Raw genomic sequence first — 14021 nt, forward strand, 5'->3', positions numbered from 1 at the left:
TCTTTCTGATATGATTAACGACTTGTGAAAGTTTCTTGCGTCGAAGTAGAGTTCATGAACCGTTTTTTGAAAAAACACGTGCTGCTAAAAAAGGAATGCAGAGTACTATACTCGTCTTAGACGGTTGAATACATTCCACTAAAAAGAGCTTAAAATATTTTTTCCGTTAAAACTTATTAACATTATAAAAACCTGTTGTCGCACATTACAGGATAAAATCCAAAACTAAAACTTAAACAACCAGAAAGCTAACAGTTACTAGAAAACCAGTGTCCTTTACTTCCCTTATACACATTTCATATTGATGTTGAATGTGTTATATATGTGCTGTTATTCAACGTATGTATGTAATTATTCCATGACAATTAAATCGATGTTCTCAAAATAGCCATATTTTTGTTATTTCAACGAATTGAAATTGAAAGTGTGAATCTAAATGAGGCAGCAGAAAATCTTTAGATTTTCAATCTCTTGCCGTTTCGTTTTTAGTTTCTAGCTAGACGTTTAAGTTGTTTAGATTGGTTTCAGCAAGGACTTTATTCTAATTAAGTTTTATTAATATACGGACACGTGGACGAACCTTTGTAGATTTCCACAGTCTGGTTTCTCAACATGAAAAACAAGTATCAAAGAAGAATTAAAATTAACGAAAAAAGTTATACAATCTACGAAATACTCCTTTACTAACGCAACGCAATTAAAATTAACGAAAAAAGTCTGTTTTCTTGCAGATGACAGGGTGACCACTTTATTCCCTTTTTAAAATTCCCGCATTTTCACGACTTTAAAATTTAAAATAAAAATATATATTCAAACTTAGAAAAAAATCTTATTTGATCATAGTGTATTTTAAAAAGTTCCTCTCTCGTCAAAAATTTCATCTCGTTTTATTATCTGTTCTGCTTTTCTCGTTATCGATTCTTTGATATTTATTTTGAAAATAGAAAGTTGACCTTAAATGAATTAAATAATGTATTGAGCGCACAAAAGTTAGACGGAAAAGGCTTATTTTTTTATACGCGCTGCATTACGTTTTGCGACTATCAATATTTTAGCTCCTGCCATCTTCAATACTTTTATGTCATTCATTGCTTCTTTCTTTATCTTCAATTATTTTCTCATTCTATGTTCAGTGCTTGAGACTTATTGTACCTTAACCAGGTGTGTAGTGAATTGATTTGTTTATTTCACCTATTGTTACAAAACCTGATCTTTTTATGGCATCGTAGGGGAACGGTTCGGCACTTCATCCCATAGCTTCCATTTCCATCCCATCGAAAACAAATCAATTAAATGGTAGGCTAGATGTACCAGTTGTGGCTATAGCACCAGTTGTCGCACTAGTGCTTTATATACCAAATGGCCAATCAAATCACCGCAAACCAAGTTCATATCGATAAAGCATATTTATATGATACGATAACACCTTTGATTTCCTCCAAAACAAGCAAAGCATAATTGTAAAAATTATTTTGCTTAATTTTTGACGTCCTTTGCACCAGTTGTGGCACTAGTGGTCCCTATTTGGCCAGTCCCATAAGAAAACAATGGGATTTGCCAAATAAGGAACCAAAATTAAAAATAGTGCCACAACTGATGCATGCGTTCCTTTTATAAATTATTCAGTTTTGAGGACAATAACAAATTTTATTGTGGTTTTCACAGCTGTTCTAAGGAGCAGGAAAAAAACCTTTCGCTTGATATATAAAGTCCACCCACATGCCTTTTACTTATTTTTTTAAAAAATAGTTGTTCTTATGTATGGCGACAATTGGTACACCCACCCTATTTGATTTGTTATTTATTTTTGTGATTTCTTCAGCAGTGAGCACGCATGTTAGCAAAAACAAGCGACAAGATTGGTTCTGTATTTCTCTGTTTTGCGATGAGATGAGATGTCAATCTATTCTTAATCCTTATGCTGATTTAGGACTAAACACTGTTCAGTGTTCATTGATCTAAAACAGTTCTCCAGTCTAGCGTGATAGCACCAGTACCATACGATATAATCAAAATGTTACTAACGAATGACCAGAGAAAGTTGTCTGCCTGAAATTAAACATAATTGCCTACACTCGACTATGGTCGACAAAAGTCTTCAGACAAAACTTGAGTCACTTTCAACGCTTTCAACAGAATATCGATCAAGCATTTTCATTAGGAATCCAAACAAGCTGCAACGGAGTGCTATTAGCTATTTCTCCATGGTCTCAGAAACCTTCCGAAAAATAGGTGTTGCTTTCCATCATCAATATCTAGAAGACATCTAGACTTCTGGTTCCATTGCCTCTTTTCATTGTACTTTGGACATGGTCGGATAGTTTCTCAAATATAAATTATGCCATTGGTTATTCTTTTTGGAATTCACGTACAAATGGCTCTACGGATGACGCCGTTGTTACAACAACAAAAAAACGTCAGTTGAATACTTTTGAATTCAGTTGAAATAAACTGATGTATGGCACTGTTGGAACTTCAAAATCTTCGTACACTTTTATAAATAAAAAACCCAGATTAATCCACCTAGCAGTGATGGTGTCTTTCTCAAGCATTATAAAATATATTGAAAAAGGTACATTAGAAAGGATAAAAAAGCTCTTTATGGGAATAGATCACATTTTTTCGATCATTTTGCATGTTTTTGCATTGTCACCATTTTTGAAAAAAACATTTTTTTTGACTTGGGAAAAAACAATGATTTTTCAATGATTCCGAAATGCAATGTCCGATCGTGCCAATTTTTAATAGCAAACAGTGACACCTGAATGCACCGCTGTATTTAAAAGATATAAACGGACATGGACAAAATAAAACTCGATTTTCCGGGAGGAAAAGCCCTATTAGGTAGATCGAGACCGCGAAGAAACGGCAACTGTACCGCATTAATAAGGCACGAAAGTTCTATGAGAAGGTAAACCGCTCACGTAAGTCCACATGCCACAGCCCGACATGTGTAAGGAGTAAGGACGGGAGTAACGGGAACCTTCTTATGAACGAGCGTGAGGTGATTCAATGGTGACGGCAGCACTGTGTAGAGCACTTGAGTGGCGATGTGGCAGATAACGATGGCGATGGTGGTATGGAGCCGAATCTGGAAGCACGCGCGCAGGACATGCGTTTTCCAGCTCTGGATATCCAGGAAATCTTGGAGAAGATTGGTGGACTGAAAAACAACCAAGTGCCTGGTGTTGATCAACTACCAATTGAGCTCATTAGGCACAAGCCTCCTGAGCGTAATCAAGGAGGGTTATTCCTCGGTAATTAACGCACTACAGTTTGTGCCCTTTCTTATGGAGGGGCTAATGAGGCCGTCAAACCAGCTAACATTCCATTCCTCGTCTTCTCATATACTCAACATAATATGCTACAAAACTTCATAAAGCTGTTCACTGCCATGTTTGAGTAGTTCAGTCGGAAGCTGGTCCTTCCCCCTAGCTAGACTGACCATACGTACCGTATTTAACGGGACAGTCCCGTTTTTTAGATCTTATTCTGCTGTCCCGTCGTAAACTGAAAAATCCTCAATTTGTCCCGTTTTTTATTGATTTTTCCAAAGAGTTCCACAATATTATTCAAACAATTTAATATTTGGGGCAAATTCCAAATTAAAACCAAATTTGAAGAAGTGGACCAAACCCATCAAAAAAGTGTGAGATGTTATTAGTGTTGTTTTTAAAAGAATGCTATATATGCTGTGTTTGTATTATGTATTTTGCATAGATCGACTTTTCTTAAGATTTTTAACAGTTAATGGCAACAGGTGATAGCAGGAAATTTTCTTTTATGTATTTTCATTTTGAATGACTTTTTTCTGCTTATTTCGAAGGCATTAAAATTTGGCCGATTTCATCAGTGGATTGGACGGAACCGGCAATTTGGTAGGCAAGTATATCCAAGTATATGAAAATCAGGTCACGCCTCAACGACAATAAAATGAAGCGCAGGGACAGACGTTTTTTTTTTCGATTTTTTTTCTTGCGAAGTAGGTAATTCTGTTTTTATTCAAATCTGCTTTACCACGTACTTTCCAATCGTTGGACTCTTTTCGAAACATTAAGAACACAAAGTCTTTCTGAACAATTTTGAATATTTCGAAATCATCCACTGTAAAAAAACGTCATTAAAAATTATTCATAGATCAGTTGAACAAAATCAAGTTTAAGAAGGTTTCAAACCGAGGAAAAATTTGTTCGGATTTCGGTCCTCATGTACTTTAAGGCTAATTTACAGACCTGAAGCTTGTCTGCAAATATTGCTTCCATATAGGGTAAATGATATATTTTGGACATGTACATATTTTGGACAAGCCTGAGCTTCTTCGATCAATTTTAGATAATGTGTAGGAAAATTTTCATCGAAAGTATGATCATTGCATACTCTTACCTCAACTCTAGCGGCTCCTAATGAGAATTCACAAATCAACTATTATTTATCTTTAAAATTACCTAAAATGTAAAGCTTTCTACCAAAGTGCCTGCTGGACGCCAGTATGCAGGAGAACATGCATTATAGGACTCTTCGTAACATGCACCTGAAACACGTTTAAATTGGTTCAAACGGCAATCTTGAGGTCTTGCGGCCAAAGTTTGATTGTAATTGAGATACTAACATATTCCAATAGCTTAACATGAACTTGAGACGGATGAAAAAGGAGTGACCAAAATGAAGTTATGTTTTTATGCATCAGACATTTATTGGTCACCCCATGTATAGTACATGGATGAACCATTAATTGCCAACTTTCAGGCTGTTTTCAATGATATCGATAAGATTGCGAAACAATGTTAATTTCTGGTTTAATCTATGTCAGTTAAGCAAATAAATGCATTTAAATGAATGTGGATACGTGTAGGTAAGTCATACCATTGAGATCTGTAGGTGGCCATTTTTAAATTAGGAGAAAATGACTCTGTCCAAAATATATGCATTTTCCATGTCGAAATTATATATTTGATGTCCAAAAAGAAAATATTTCAGTTCGCAGTATATCACAGTTTACACCTAGTAAACGTATTTTACTCAAAAATTGGGCAATGGAGACACAAGACTAATCATAGGTTATGTATTTGGATGAACCTAGTGGTTTTCAATTGTTTTATACTATTCAATCTCGATATATTTTCTAATGAATGTCCTGCGCTTGTCCAAAATACATCATTTACCCTATGTGTGCGGGATTTATGGAATTACATTGTAGAAAATTAGAATTTCGGCCCAATTTGAAATATAATCCGGCGGAAATCTCCAAGAGTCCGAGCTGTAGAGGTAGCTTTACACCTCGGGAAATTTTTCCGCCGGATTTTGGGCCCCGTGTATTTTAAATAGGGCCGGGATTTTGATTTTCGATCAAAAAGGACTGTGAGTTAATTAGATTTGACAGTTATTCACATTCACCAACCATATTCATGGAAATAATTAATATTACATTTTATTAATGTTTTTTCCTTGTTGAGATTCTTGTTATTCTTATCCGCAGATTTATCCTTAATTGCTCTTTTCACATTTGTAACTTTTACATTATTTTTTAAATATCTCTAAACCCAGACCGGCTTTTGGCAGGGTACTTTGACTATTTTTTGGTATTTTAATTTTTTTAGGATTGGTAAAGGTTTTGATATATGTAAGTAATAAAATCCATAATGCATATTTTAAAGTGAATTAAAATAAAATTTCGAAATTCCACAAGGTTATGGTGGTGAATAATTCACTCTTATTTTTTTCTCTAACTTCTTACACGGAAAATGAAAATCAAGACCACAATTTTTGAAATTTCCACAGCTCTTGAACTTTGTCACAAGGATTTTTGACATGTCCCGTTTTGCAAATGCGTTTGTCCCGTTTTTTCAACGAAACGATCTGGTCAGCCTACCCCTAGCGTTATTGTTTTCAGCCCTTTAATGATTTTTCTAGCCTCGTCTGGTCTAGGCGGATCAACAGTTTTTCCATCATTACTAATGTTTATTATTTTCACTGATGCACCATCAAAAAAGTCTCGAAGTGTTCCTTCCACCTAGTAGCCACTTCGATTTTATCTGCCAGGAAATTCTGTTCTTGGTCTTTGAACATGAAGGCGCTGTATTTCTCTGCACACCATTGACAGTTTTATAAAACCTCCGCATATCGTTCTGCTCCACTCTTTCATGCGCCTTAGTAATCACTTGTTCTTCTTTCTGCGGTGGGTTCGTTTTTCGGTTGCTCTTGCTTTCTTGTATGGATCTCTATTCAACCGAGCTTCTGGCGGAGTATCGCCTAAATACTCTTCCACCGACAATCGCACCGTAACGACAAACCACCGTTACGCATGGTGATTTTTCATTCGATATTATTGACAACCGTGACAGCAGCGAATTTTATTGGTCGTAGACCGTTGTCATTGGTAGCGGAGTGAATGCTTTTACTACCGATTGTTGGGCGGAAAACAGTCCGCTCCACCGACCTGAGCGTTAGCGTCTCCGATAACAATTTTCACGTTTTCGAGACATTCACAACACGTGTCCTTAAAGTCGTCAGATTTATCGTTTGTCTATGTCAACATTAGGCTGAACATAATTGAAGAATTGGCCCTGTTTCATCAACACACATAACATAGATCTGTTCTATAATGGGATTCTATCTCATAAGGGAGCATCCACAAATTACGTAACACTTGGAGGGGGAGGGGGGCGGTTGCTCAAAGTGTGACAATCTATACAAATTAAAAATGGCAAATTTTTGCGTTACGTAATTAATGGATCTTCCCTGACTCGCTTCATCTGCTTATCCATAACTTTTCAATCAGAAACCAATTCCATGCTCTGCATTGTCGCCGCCGCTGTAATACTATGTTATATTTGAATGCAGTTTATCGTGGGATCCAGGGCTCTGAATTCACGTTCTTCCAACCTTCACTGCCACCTTGTGCAGTACAGGTTCATTCAGGATCCTGACATAAAAGGTAGTTATCAGTCATATTCTTTCTTGCCTTTCTCGTACAACAAAGTTGTACCAAAAGTTTATAATTTCTCTCCCAAAACGAACTTTTTGTAGAAGCCAAGCGACTCTGCCCGACGAGCTGGACAAATGTCTGTCTGTCCGTGTGTACGTACAGTTGTCGTGGCATTGGAAAGGCTTTAGTAAGCTTTCTCAACGGGTCACGCGAGCGCATTCATTTAATAGTACTTTTATTATACGATCTACCTGATGACGTATTCCGGATATTTCACCAGTGAGTTAAGGCGCTACTTAGGAGGTATTTAGCCCCTTAATCCCCTTAAAAGTGACATACAAGGTTTGTGTCTTCCCAAAAGCTGTAGCAAAACGTCTCCTGAAAAACTTTGTCGAAGACGCCCAGTTCACAATTTCATTACTTTTGGAGATATATTACTGTTTTTGCCAACAAGTTTCAAACATGTTCATCATATAAGCAAGCAATAATCATACAGGCATATGGAGAGGAGACGCATGGTGCAATGTTCCATCAATTCCTTGGGACTTAACTTTTTGTGCGGAAATTATAGGTTTATAAGTCATGATCAAAACAACCTGACTTGAGGTTAAGGCCTACTTGAAGTTTAATAAGTAATGGAAAAATACGGAAGATTGATTTCTGCTTTGAACAGTAGGAAATTGTTTTCGATTTACAATCCTTACATCCCACAGTGGCTCAAATCGGGTTCCTAGCGCGTTTATTTAATAGTTTCTTTATTATGCAATTTAGCGTAATGGTGTCTTCAAGGCATTATATCAGTAAGTTAATGCGTTTCTTTAGAGGTGAAGATGAAACATTTATTTTTTCACTTCACAACATAAAGATTCTTCATCGAAGTTGTAGCAAAAGTTGAAAGTGAAAAACTTTGTCGAAGACAGCATGTTAGTAATTCTGTTACTTTTGGAGTTTTGTTTACGTTTTATGCTGACAAGTGACAACCCCTTAAAAATGTTTTTTCCATCATATCTTTTCCATTTTTACAATTTATGCATGTTCTTTTGTTTTAGGTACCTAATATTAAAATATGCGTCTCCATATGCTTGTATGCATATACATCGAACATATTCAAAACTTGTTAGCATAAAAAGCAATAAATCTCCAAAAGAAATGAAATTACGAACTTGGTGTCTCCGTCAAAGTTTTTCAGAAAAATTTTTGTCTTTTGTGCATGTTGTAAAGTGGAAAGAATTAAATTTTTCATCTCATTTTTAGGAGGCTCAATCATAAGGCTGAATACCCCCAAAGAAGCGCATCGACTGATATAATGTTTCGAAGACACCATTACGCTAAATCACATAATAAAGGCACTTTTAATTAAACGCGCTAAAAACAGCCCTCCTTAGCCGTGCGGTAAGACGCGTGGCTACAAAGCAAGACCATGCTGAGAGTGGCTGGGTTCGATTCCCGGTGCCGGTCTAGACAATTTTCGGATTGGAAATTGACTCGACTTCCCTGGTGTAGCATACTAAATATCTATTTCATCTTCAAAGATCATAAATTAGAGATCTTGACGTTTTCCAACAGAGCAAACATGCAGCTTAATTTCAGAATGTTCTCACGCGCAAGTCAAATGCGCTTATTCACATTCACTTAAGTGGAATACAACAATTCCATGAATCCATCTGGAACATAATGTTCCATAGCTAATAAATTCCTTTAGGTGACATACAACATTTCTAAGAATTATTCTGTGTCATGTCACTTTACACCTATCGATTCCCATACCACACAAGTGCTTGTAACTTGAGCAATGCGCTTGTTTTCTTCAGTGACAACATGACTCACTTACGATCCCTTGGATTCATATTTCATATCGCCTAGAGCGCTGAGCAATTATGTTCTTTCTTTTACACAACTGACCTACTCCAAGGCAAGCAATGTGAACACGCCCTTCGATACAACTATGTATACGTATTGGTTATTGTCTTTACGATTTACACTCCTCTGATTGGTTAATTAGTAAATGGTTGTTCCTAGCTTTCCACACCATGGACAGAGAAAGCATAATGAAGAAATAACGATGTACTAGAATTAAGAAGTTTCTTGTTCAATAAGACTGACAATAAAGGGGATTACTTTTCCAACCACGATTCGAACCACATCTTCATTCTTTAAGATCGAAGTCCAAAGATACCAAACTGGGCATAAAAGTATTATCATGTTAGCCTCATGATATATGAATGCAAAAATGGTAACTTGGCTTAGAAACCTCGCAGTTAATAACTGTGGAAGTGCTTAATGAACACTAAGCTGCGAGGCGGCTCTGTCCCAGTGTGGGGATGTAATGCCAATAAGAAGAAGAAGAAGCATCCGCTTAATGGTCGACAGTTCAGATATTAAATCATAGTCAAATAATAGTATAGTGAAATGACGGCTTGGCAGGTTTTGCTCTGTTATTGTCAGGAGTGTTTTTGTTGATCAAATTTTATAAAATTTGGCCACAATATTCTTTGATATGCAAGGAATGTTTAGACCCAATTTGAGCATAATTAGTTATAGAAGACCCCCTGACAATAATAGAACAAAACCTGCTAAAACCGTCATTTCCCCTACTTAAAAATGCCAATGAGAAATTGCGATTATATGAAATATGCCTAAAAATTCTATAAAAAAAACTATTATAACCGTTATAACTTAAGTCGCAACAGTCACCAAATGGCGATGTAGAAATGAAGATAAAAAAGATTTGATAAAAAGACCATTTTTAAAGGATTGTCGGCATATCTTCAAAAATAATAAAATTACAAACTTGGCGTCTTCGACAAAGTTTTTAAGGAGAAGTTTTGCTACAACTTTTGTGAAGACACAAACTGGAAAACATTTTTTTTTCATCTCACTTTTAGGGGGATTGATCATTACGCTGAATACTTCCAAAGAAGCGCATTAATTTACTGATAAAATGTCTAGAAGACACTACATCCGATTCTGCGGGTGTAGTGGCCGTGTAAAAAAAAATCCAATGCAATTTTTTTTGCAAAGTTGCTCCATTTTGCATGATTTGTCGAGAAATCATTACACTTTTTTCGGGAAAACGGATTTTCAAATTTTTAACTGAAAACTTTTTTTACACGTAACGCATCCCCGGTGTAAAAAAAAAGAAAAAAAAAAGAATCGGGTGTATTATATTATGCTAAATCGCATAAAAAGGTACTATTAATCAAACGTGCCAAAAACACGATTTTAGCCGTTGCGGGGTAGCGTTACCTGTATCGCGTTACAGACGCTTTTTGTTCGCCACACTCCTCCTGGTGAACAGACGCTTCAGACTTCAGATGATGTTAAAAGCACAAAAATGCCTCGGCTGCACACTTCGTATCTGGCGGTCTTTTGTCATCGGTCAAACGTGCGTGGAAGCGTGAGATAGGACCTTGTGGGCACCAGAGCTGTAATTGATGCTCCTTTATTGGTGTCAACCCAACGCCCGTTTTGCAGCCATGGGAATGGAATGATAATCTTTAATAACATCAAACTTTCTAAAATTTCTGCCAATCTAGTTCAACAAATGCCTACTTTCCAACATAGTCTATATCCGATTTCCAAGCAATAACAGCTACCAACCTTTTTCAAACTAGTCACCTTGCACCAGCTTCGGAAGCATACCAATAATTTACATTTTATCCAGCCAAATTTCATGCATCATTTCATGCAAAAACACTTTACAGCAGATGGGCTTGGGACACATTTTGGGAGAGCATCTATCTCATTTTTCAGACCGGTTCATACTGCAGCACTTTTTTGAATTTTGTGTTTTCGATTTTTGTAATTAGACCGTTACAAATATTTAATTAACATTTTGTCCTACTGGTGTCCGAAAGGTCAAGGGGGGTAATAGAAAATAAATATTAAAATGAAAAAAAAAACTTCTCGGATTTGTTAAAGAATGTTTTGAAAATCCTCAATATTATCCGAAATTTATTTTGTTGCTCCCTCAAAATATTTTTTTTGGCTAAAAAATCCAAGGAGGGGGGGGAGACAACATATTTGTATCGGCCTTAGTTAGAGGGGTGAAATAAATATGTGTTCTTCGGGAAAGTTGACCCTGATTAAGTCAAATATTTGACTAAAATAGTAAAATGAGGTAATTTTCTTTGTTGAAAAAGATTGAAAACAGACAAGTTTTGGTTAAGGACTTGTCTTCTACTTCCTCTTCTTCAATGGTTCCACATTCCAACTGGAAATTGGCCTGCTTTTCAACTTAGTATTCTATTAGCATTTCCTCAGTTATTAACTCATAGCTTTCTATGCTCGCCATTGCATGAGTATGTATCTTGTGTGGCAAGTACAATGGATGCACTATGCTGAGAAAACTTTCAACCCGAAAACATCCTCGACCAGACCGAGAATCGAACTAGCCATCTCCGGATTGGCTATCCTACGTCTTTGCTCCCAAGGCTACTGGAGGACTTGTACACAACCTTATTTAAGAAAAAAGTTTCAGCATTTTTTAAAGAACTGCTGTGAAATAGTTATGCGAAATCCAAGCTGACTATTGTATTTCAGTTCCTGAAAATGTAATGAAAATCGGTTGATAGATTTATTTTTTGGCGAGTAGTTCCAATGATGCAATTTCATTCCATAGACCATTTCTTAAGTGGAAAACAGCCTCTGGAATGAGTTATTGGCAACTGAGTTATTCTCAGGTCAAATTATCGGTTCCAGCCTTCCGGCATACTTTTTGCCTTTCTCGTATACTAAGTATACGTAAAGGCTATATGATCGCTCCAAAAACAAACTTTTTATAGAAGGCCCGGAGACCCATAGTGTTATATACCGATCGACTCAGCTCGACGAATTGAGGTGATGTCTGTGTGTATGTGTGTGTGTGTGTGTGTGTGTGTGTGTGTGTGTGTGTGTGTGTGTGTGTGTGTGTGTGTGTGTGTGTGTGTGTGTGTGTGTGTGTGTGTGTGTGTGTGTGTGTGTGTCTGTGCGCACCAACCCAAAAAAAATGTCACTCATTTTTTAGGTACTTATCCTTAACCGATTTACTCGCAACAAGTTGCATTCGACGCAGGATACTCTACCATTGTTTCCTATTGAAAATTGGTCAGATCGGACTATGGGATCGGAAGTTATGGCCAAAATACCCCTCTTTTATAGAAAATTGATTAAAAATGTCACTCATTTTTCAGGCATTTATCCTTAACCGATTTGCTCGCAACAAGTTGTATTCGACGCAGAATCCTGTCCCATTGTTTCCTATTGAAAATTGGCCAGATCGGACTATGGGATCGGAAGTTAAGGCCAAAATACTTTTTTTTACGGAATAATCGCGTGAAAAAGTGTCACTCATTTTTCGGGCACTTATCCTTAACAGATTTACTCGCAACAAGTTGCATTCGACGCAGAATGATGTCCCATTGTTTCCTATTGAAAATTGGTCAGATCGGACTATGGGATCGGAAGTTATGGCCAAAATACCCCTCTTTTATAGAAAAATTGATTAAAAAATGTCACTCATTTTTCAGGCATTTATCCTTAACCGATTTGCTCGCAACAGTTGTATTCGACGCAGAATCCTGTCCCATTGTTTCCTATTGAAAATTGGCCGGATCGGACTATGGCCTCAGAAGTTATGGCCAAAATACTTTTTTGCCTTTCTCGTACAACTAAGTTGTACCGAAAGGCTATCATTTCACTCCAAATTCGAACTTTTGATAGAAGTCCCGGAGACCCATAGCGTTATATACCATTCGACTCAGCTCGATGAGCTGAACAAATGTCTGTCTGTCCGTGTGTGCGTGTGTGTATGTGTGTGTGTGTGTGTGCAAAAAATGCTATAAAAAACATTAGCCAAATTTTCACATCGAAACTCTTAACCGATTTTCTTGCAACAAGTTGCATCCGACAGAGACTAAAACGCTGTTGATCACTATTGAATTTCATAATAATTGCGAATTTCAAAAAATAGATAATATTAAAATAGTGATGAGACATAGTCACATAGAACAATAATGTGTTATGAAAAATGCCTTGCATCTATGAATATTTTTAAAGTTTATCCGTGGCTTGCTTCCATTAAGAGTTTCATCGTACTATAAAGATGCTCGTGTTGCACGCATTTAGGCGTAAGTATGCTCTTCGTTGAGTTTCATAGTAGGGGCGATTCAAATATGACGTCCACTACTTTTTGGGATTTCTAGACCCCCTCCCCCCCTCTGTCACGCTGTTTTGTATACCTAGTACATGTACTGTCACAAAATCTTAGACCCCCTCCCCCCCTAAAACCTGTGACATCATTTTTGAACGACCCCGTACTATGAAATTGTCCGAAAGTCAAAATTCGAACATAGGAAATTCGAGAAATTTTTGGCAGCGCCATCTATCGTCTACTAGTGTAAATTTTCTATCATAACATTAGACGGTGTAACTGTTTTGCCTTTCTTGTACATCATCGAGGTGTAAGCGTAAAGGCTACACTCTAACTTCCACCTACTCAGTGACTGAGTAAAATTGTATTGCCATCTCTTCTCTTCCCACGGAAATTTTACTCAATTTCCGTCAAAAGCAGGATTATACACTGCCAAAAATATCTATATAAGATATATGTGTCGCCGTTATAAATTTTTGCAATAGCTCCACCCTAATATAATCGATATAGAACCACACATAAATTAAATAATTGCTAATTCGAGACCACACATAACATTTATTTGGATATATATTTTATTAGTAGTTCGCGTGAAGAATGGTTATGTGTGCGCTGATATAGATCATAAGTTAAATCTATGGGTTTTTGCCAATAAATATGTGTGGATTTTTAGTAGTGTACTAAGGACACACCTGTGGTACTTGTACCATGGTACAAGAGGACAAGAAAATTATTCCAAGACTATCTTTGATAAAGACAATAATCAGTACGGAACTCATTTCAAGATTCTTGTACCATGGTACTTGTACCACCAGTGTGTCATTAGTATTACTCATAGTTTTGAGTAGGTGAAAGTTAGAGTGTACATTAAATGTATTACCCTTTTCCGCGAGAAAGGCGCCATCACCGCAAGGTGGATTAATCTGGGTTTTCTTTACATTTCAGAAACCATTCAAATCGGTTTGT

The 14021-nt window shown here is 36.7% G+C and overlaps 1 protein-coding gene and 1 long non-coding RNA gene across 2 annotated transcripts in view; both read left to right on the forward strand.

Moving 5' to 3' along the window:
* LOC134213202 (uncharacterized) overlaps window positions 1-14021 on the forward strand; it is a 327428-nt gene that overhangs the window by 259797 nt on the left and 53610 nt on the right. The gene's annotated exons all lie outside the window — the stretch shown is intronic.
* The window catches only part of LOC134217389 (calmodulin-lysine N-methyltransferase), a 65462-nt gene continuing 51653 nt past the window's right edge, over window positions 213-14021 (forward strand). The window contains exon 1 of the mRNA XM_062696137.1: window positions 213-343. The gene's annotated coding sequence lies outside the window, so the exon portion shown is untranslated. The remainder of the gene's footprint in view (window positions 344-14021) is intronic.

This window comes from Armigeres subalbatus, chromosome 2, assembly GCF_024139115.2.
Source record: "Armigeres subalbatus isolate Guangzhou_Male chromosome 2, GZ_Asu_2, whole genome shotgun sequence".
Lineage (NCBI taxonomy): Eukaryota > Metazoa > Arthropoda > Insecta > Diptera > Culicidae > Armigeres > Armigeres subalbatus.